The sequence below is a fragment of the Myotis brandtii genome, unplaced genomic scaffold (assembly GCF_000412655.1).
Source record: "Myotis brandtii unplaced genomic scaffold, ASM41265v1 scaffold876, whole genome shotgun sequence".
Taxonomy (NCBI): Eukaryota; Metazoa; Chordata; class Mammalia; order Chiroptera; family Vespertilionidae; genus Myotis; species Myotis brandtii.
This window is the reverse complement of record NW_005371579.1, coordinates 319979-326763: the sequence shown is the minus strand read 5'-3', so window position 1 is coordinate 326763 and position 6785 is coordinate 319979.

Genomic DNA, 6785 nt, shown 5'->3' with positions numbered 1-6785 from the left:
TCAGGCAGGCAGGCAGGCGAGCGGTTTGGAACCAGCAGTCCTGGATTGTGAGAGGGATGTCCCAGATTGGAGAGGGTGCAGGCTGGGCTGAGGGACACCCCCCCGCCCCCAGTGCACAAATTTCGTACACAGGGATATATATAATCAATTCAATTCAAAAACTGAAGCCATTATAAGTAGAATAATGTTAACATTTGTTCAAGCTGGTAAGTGGGTACATAGATGTTTGTATTTTGAAATATATTACAATTTAAAAGTATTTTCCTGTGGTTAAAAAAGAAAAAGAGAAGAAGAATAGTCAGCACCACAGGCAGCGGGAGAGAGAGGCAAGCAAGTCAGAAGAAGGTGGAGGCTGGCCCCAGCCCTTCCACACTAAGTACAACCTCCTCCCTTCCCCCCTCAATGTGGCCCAACCTCCGCCGCCACGCCCAGGAACTGACCCCCAGGGGAGGTGCCACTGCTGGTCCTTCAGTGATGCAGCCCTGAGCCTCCTTTCACCCGGTTTCTCTCACCAGGATGCCCTCCCACCCCATCCCCCTTCACCCCACCCCACAGGCAGGGACCAGCTCTAAGGCTTCCTCTTTCCTGCAGCCCGGGGACCAGGGAGCCCCTCTGGGCCCCAAACAGCAGAGAAGCAACCAGCCAGATCGCCCGAGAGGGGAGGGGAGCGGAGAGTCTTGGCTCAAGAGATAAAGCGCGGAAGGGCAGGCGGCAGCTCGACCCAGGCACTGAGCTCTGCGGCCCCTCTCAGCGTCTTTCCCATTTTCTCATACGAGGTCCTCCCCACGGCGGGAGGCCTGGCTGTGGGCAGCCCCAGGTTCACAGCCGTACAGCTGGGATGAGAGACACAAAGGACCTCGTGCCTCCATCTGAAGTTTTAAAACAGCCCAGGAAAACTCAGGCGGAGGTATGGGAGTACCCCGGCTGCGTTATGTGCCCACTCCTGAATCTGGGCAGCGCTGTCCGCACAGGGGATGCAAGGTGGACTGAGCAAACCAAACCCACAGGCCGTCTCTAACCCTCCCAAGCAGTTTTCATCTCTGTCTCCTGAGTCCCAAGAAAAATGATGTCCCAGTCTTCATTCAACAGCATTGTGGACGAAAAAGGGGCCACATGCTAACCCGACAAGCTCGGGGAAGGCCTGCATGGCGGTCTTGCAAACTCAAAGCCCTAAAGTAACCGCAAAGGATGGTCTGAAATTAAAACTTTAACTAAAAGCAGTTACGGTGGGCAGTCATGTCTTAGGCCAGTATCTTCCCTGACAAAGGTCAATCTTTACCTTAACTGAGCCTATTGTCTTTCTGCATCTACATATCTTTGAAATGTCAGGGTAACTTCCTTTTAGTTTATCCAGACCCCTCAGGGCACAACCAAATGCCCAGGGCGCCAGGATGGGTACCACAAATTCCTTCATTGTTATTGTTATGCTGTTAATCGTTGACTGTTAACTATCCTGTACTCACCTAAGTAAAAGAAGTTTGTGTCTATCATTTTACTTTTTGCCCGAACCCCCTCTTTGCTTTCTCCTGCCTCCCAAATCTATCACCAGTAAATTTCAAGTAACCCCCTTGCGTCTCCTCCTTTTGAAGCATGGTGGCAACCATGCTTGGTGGGAATTGCTGTTTAATATTTTAACCCTGCTGACTTGGCTTCTGTCATTATTTGCTTGCTAAAACAATACAAAAATTACTTTGATTTTCTGAACTTATGTATGCTATCCCAATCGATTGAATACTTCATTGTTGGTGGTTTGAATATCCCATTGATTGTGATCTTACTGGTTATCGAAGCACATTCTTCTGTACCTGGAAACCAGGACAGCACAATTACCCTAAATTGCCTCAGTGGCTACAGATAATGCGTTCTGGTTGACTCAGTGGTCCCAAGACCCAAAACTATAATTAATCTTTATAGATAACTAACTTGCTCAATTTCGCTTCTATTACTGCTTTGTGCAAACCAGGTTCCTCATTCCAAACCCAAAGATGTAATCGATACCTTTGTAATATTTGCCTATATAAGCCTGATGTTGCCGCCATTTCGGGACTGAGAGATTTGGAGCCATAACTCCCTCTCAGTCGCTGGCTTATTAATTAAATGACTCTTTAATTTGGTCTTGCGTCCTGAGTATTTACTCGCGGGGTCCATTACAACACTTTGACTGTAATATAGAAAACAAGATGAAAAACTGCCATTCTCCAGGGCATTATCCCAATACTTGAGATTCTGCTTCCCGGTAAATGTCGACAGTTTGGCTCAAATAAACTCACAAAAAATTCTCTACAGGTTTGAACGTTTTTAAGTTAACATCTAATCAAATGGGGTCACCAAATACCTACCATGTGCCAGGGGGACAAAGACAACTTAGATCCCGCCTTTGAGAAATGGGGAAGGGAGGTGTGCAGAAGAATTGTTGCAATGCAACGTGGGAAGTCAGGAACTGAAGCATGTTATCAAGTCTAGGAACCCCGGAGGATGACTTGGAGAGGGGGCATTTGAGCTACATCTTGAAGAATAAATAGGAAGCTTCTGGGTGCAGAGTTGGTAAAAGTGGGAGATGGAATGTGGGGGCCACTGCCGACAAGGAAATGCGTGCACAGTGGCATGTTTGCATGGCGGGGCACTGCATGCTTAGGGGATGGTGAGGAGGTCACTGTGTCAGGGATGCGAAGAATCAAGGCTGGAGGGAATTTGAGGCCAATTAAGAGAGTTTTTGACTTTCCATTGTAAAGGGTTTGCTCTTTATGGAACAGGCAACATGAAGCTGTTCAAATTTCATTAGCTGAGCCCTAGCTGGTTTGGCTCAGTGGATACAGCGTCCGCCTGCAGACTGAAGGGTTCCGGGTTTTATTCCAGTCAAGGGCACATGCTGGGGATGCAAGCTCCATCCCCAGTGGGAGGCATGTAGGAGGCAGCCAATCAATGATTCTCTCTCATCATTGATGTTTCTATCTCTCTCTCCCTCTTCCTTCCTTTCTGAAATCAATAAAAATATATTTTAAAAAAATAAAAATAAAAAATAAAATAAAATTTCATTAGCTGAGACATAACCTCATCTTAGCTGTGCTGTATTCTGAGAGCTATGAGCAAAGGACTGGGAAGTGGAGAGGGGTCCCTGGAGGACAGGAATCAGTTTGAAAGCTATTGTAACAACCCAATGAGAGATGAGGTCATCTATTGTGGAACATCTTTCTTTTCCATTTGAACCCTGGTTTTTATGAACTTGTTTTACATTCACCACAAAACACACACACACCCCTAAGCTCCTCAAAAGCAGGAACAGTGTCACTGCCTCCTTATTGGGAATTTATTGTCTTTCCAGAATAGAGTCCTCCATTCTTTTGTGGAACTACTCCTGTCCCATTCCAACTTTATGGTACTGCCAGAAACAACAGTCCATCACAATACTGGCTGACCACATGACCCGGAGCTAGCCAATCAGAGTTCTTCCCTGGGATTTTTTTTTCCCCCCCATGAGGCTGGTGTGGGAAAGCTTTCTTTCCTCTCTGGCCAGGAGACTGTAAGGATTTAAGTCTGGGCTACCTGTGGCCCTGATTCCAGGCCCATGGGTACTGCCGGCCTGAGAGAATAGAGCGAAGAGGGAGGGATTTGCATAGCAGGACCCAGTCGTCTAGAGGGCCAGCTTCTCTCTGGCTGTTAGTGTTTTTTAACATGAGCCATAAATTCCTTCCTGTCTCTTAATGTAGTTTTCATTAGGTCCCACTACTCCCAGTCAAAAGGGACCTGACTAATGTACTAATGTACATCCCTGCATCATCTCCCATCAGGCCTAGGAGAAAGAAGCTGTTCAAAACACAGCTGAAAAGGGCAAAGCATGAAAAAAAAAAATGGTCTGAAGAAAATGCCCAAATTAAGCACAAATGGATGGACCATCCCCTGCTACCACCGTGCACTGGGCAGTGTCACTTGGGGCAGGTGGGCCAGAGCACAACCCCAGCCCAGGGGGCACCCAGGCTTCATATATCGCAGATAACATGGGACAAGGCATCCTACTCACAAAACCCACTGTGACCAAGTCCCTCTCCATCTCAGGCTCCCATGAGGACCCTCCTTTCCCTCTTTCAAAGTTTCAGAAACAAAGGAAGCATCATGGGATATTCCACAGACGATATTTTTCCACTGAGGCTCCGAGGAAAGTCTTGTATCTCTTCCAGGAGCTATGACCTCCTGCCCTCCCTCCCCTCCATTTCCGGCTGAGCTAGCCCACAGCCCTATTCTCACCAGAGAAGCCTCCCCTGATGACAATTTTAAAGAACATCCCTTCCCACCTCCACCCACTGCTGGCATTTTTCTCCATCTTTGATCATCACCTAACAGGGTATTTATTTATTTTCTGCCCCTCAACCCAACTAGACTAGAAGCTCCAGTGGCACAGAGACTCTCGATTTTGTTCACTGTCCTATTCTCAGTGCCTAGGACAGTGCCTCATGTATGCTGTTTTCAATAAATATTTGTTAAATGAATGGATGAATGCACGTGCAGTGATACGAGACCAGGAGCGAGTGAATGGAAAGAGCAGGATGAAGAGTGATCCGCCTTCAGGTGTACAGGATGTTACAATGAGCAATAACGTGACAGTTCCATCCTCAGGTGGGATAAGAGGAAGGATGGGACAATGGGACTCAGGGGCTTTCAGGTTCAAGCTAACGATACAGATATTGTTTTTGCCTACCTAGCACCCATTCACCCTTCTGACAATACTCCCTGATTTTTCTTGTGTTGACCCTACTTTGAGGGCTGAGCATGTGACCTGATCTGGCCAATCATCCCTTTGCTCATAGTGACTGCTTTCCGTTTAGATACATGATCCGATTCAACAAGAAGAGCAATACCATGATGCCCGCAAAAACATATGGGGGAAAAGAAACCTTCTCTCCAGGGACACTGCCAGCGGTAAAGTCTGAGGCTGTTAGAGTCACCACCGGGAACCTGGGAAGAAAGCCGACCCAGAAGAAAGCACCCTAGAGAGATGTCAAGAGACCTGAGTCCCTCCCTGGGATCCAGCCACGCCTAAAGGTACTGGACAATTCAATAGCATCAGCCAAAACAACTCCTTTTCTGGAGAACTGCTTGGAACTGGGTTTCTGTCACTTACAACTGAAAACATTCTGACCACTATTTAAGAACAAGCAGGAAATACGTTGTTAAGGCTTTTAAATACCCCACAGAGAAACCTAACGTCAGGCAACGTGTCCTAGAAGTGCAACCCCAGACCTTTTGGTGAAACTCATTGCCTTTCTTTTTAGTGAGGAGAATGGTGATTGAGAAAAAGGATACTAGTTTTATTTATTACTAGAGGCCTGGTGCACGAAATTCGTGCTTGTGGGGTGGGGAGTCCCTCAGCCTGGCCTGTGCCCTCTCGAAGTCCAGGAGCCCTCGCTCCTTACCGCCTGCCCCTTACCACCCGCCTGCTCGCTGCCCCTTAGTGCTGCCAAAGAGGCAGGAGAGGCTTCTGGCTGAGCGGCACTCCCCCTGTGGGAGCACACTGACCACCAGGGGGCAGCTCCTGCATTGAGCATCTGCCCCCTGGTGGTCAGTGCACATCATAGTCGTTGTGGTCGTTCCATGGTAGAGATCGCTTAGGCTTTTATTATATAGATTTGCATTTTCACTTTGGGAATAAATTCAACAACTTGCTCAGGCATTTTAACATCTCAGCGTCTCACAGTTATAAGAGCAATAGTTAAATAAAATCCAATATTCTACTCGGTGCACAGGGAGAGAGACCATGATATGGTAAAGAGAGCACTGAACCAAGAGTCCAATAATCTGGTTTCTTTCTCATCCTTATCTGATCACTAATTGGCAGTGTGGTCTGAGACCAAGCATTTTGCTTCCCTTGGTCTTAATTTCTAAGTATATAACATGACCAGTATGACGACATCACCTTCAGGCACCTGTCCAATTCTGGAATGGCAAGCTCACTAAGACAAGGGTTCCTAATCTTTGATGGAATACAAACCGCAGAAAAATACCCACGTGCACATAATTTTGCATAGAGATTCATGGAGTTCACAACTGTAAAAGCCAAACTATATCTCTAATGTCTCTGCTCTGCAGTAACTAGGACACTGCTGCTTGGATTCCCCTGGTGACAAGGAGCTCACTACCTGAGAGAGTAGCCAAATACAATTAAACTGCTCTAGCAAAATGAATTCATCTTCATGTTGAACCCATTGGTCCAAATTCTCCAGAGGAAAACAGAAAAACCCACCTCTCTCCTGTGTATGACATTTCTTCATTTCCCTGAAGACTGTTTCTAACTTTGAAATGCAAATAACTTGTGAGGAGAAATGCAGATGATCGCCATGCAAATTACTCTACAGTGTGCTGTCGGAAAAATAAGTTTTTCCGCCCCACCCCAGCTATGCCAAACACCCAAATGCAGATGCTCAATGCCAAATAGGCACCACGACTATCAATGTGCATGGACCTAGGTTCTGCAGAGGGGGGAATTCCTGCATAAAAAAAACATCTAGAAGGAAACAGTAGAGTCTTTGGGGCAGAGCGCTGCCTTAAGAATCAGAAAGCTTGGAGGAGTATCCTGCCGCCCACTCCAACTACCTGTGTATGGCTAGGCAAGTCCCTTAAGCTCATCTGTAAACTGAGACAAAGCCCACATCAGTGCGATGCGGGGAGGACTAACGCCAATTCTCCGGAGAATCCAGCCCCCGGGCTCAGCCTGCTGCGCGGCGCATTCGATGCGCTCGGCGCTCCCCACCAGCGGGATTCCCCTTCGGGTCGGAGCCTGCGCTCTGGGCTCG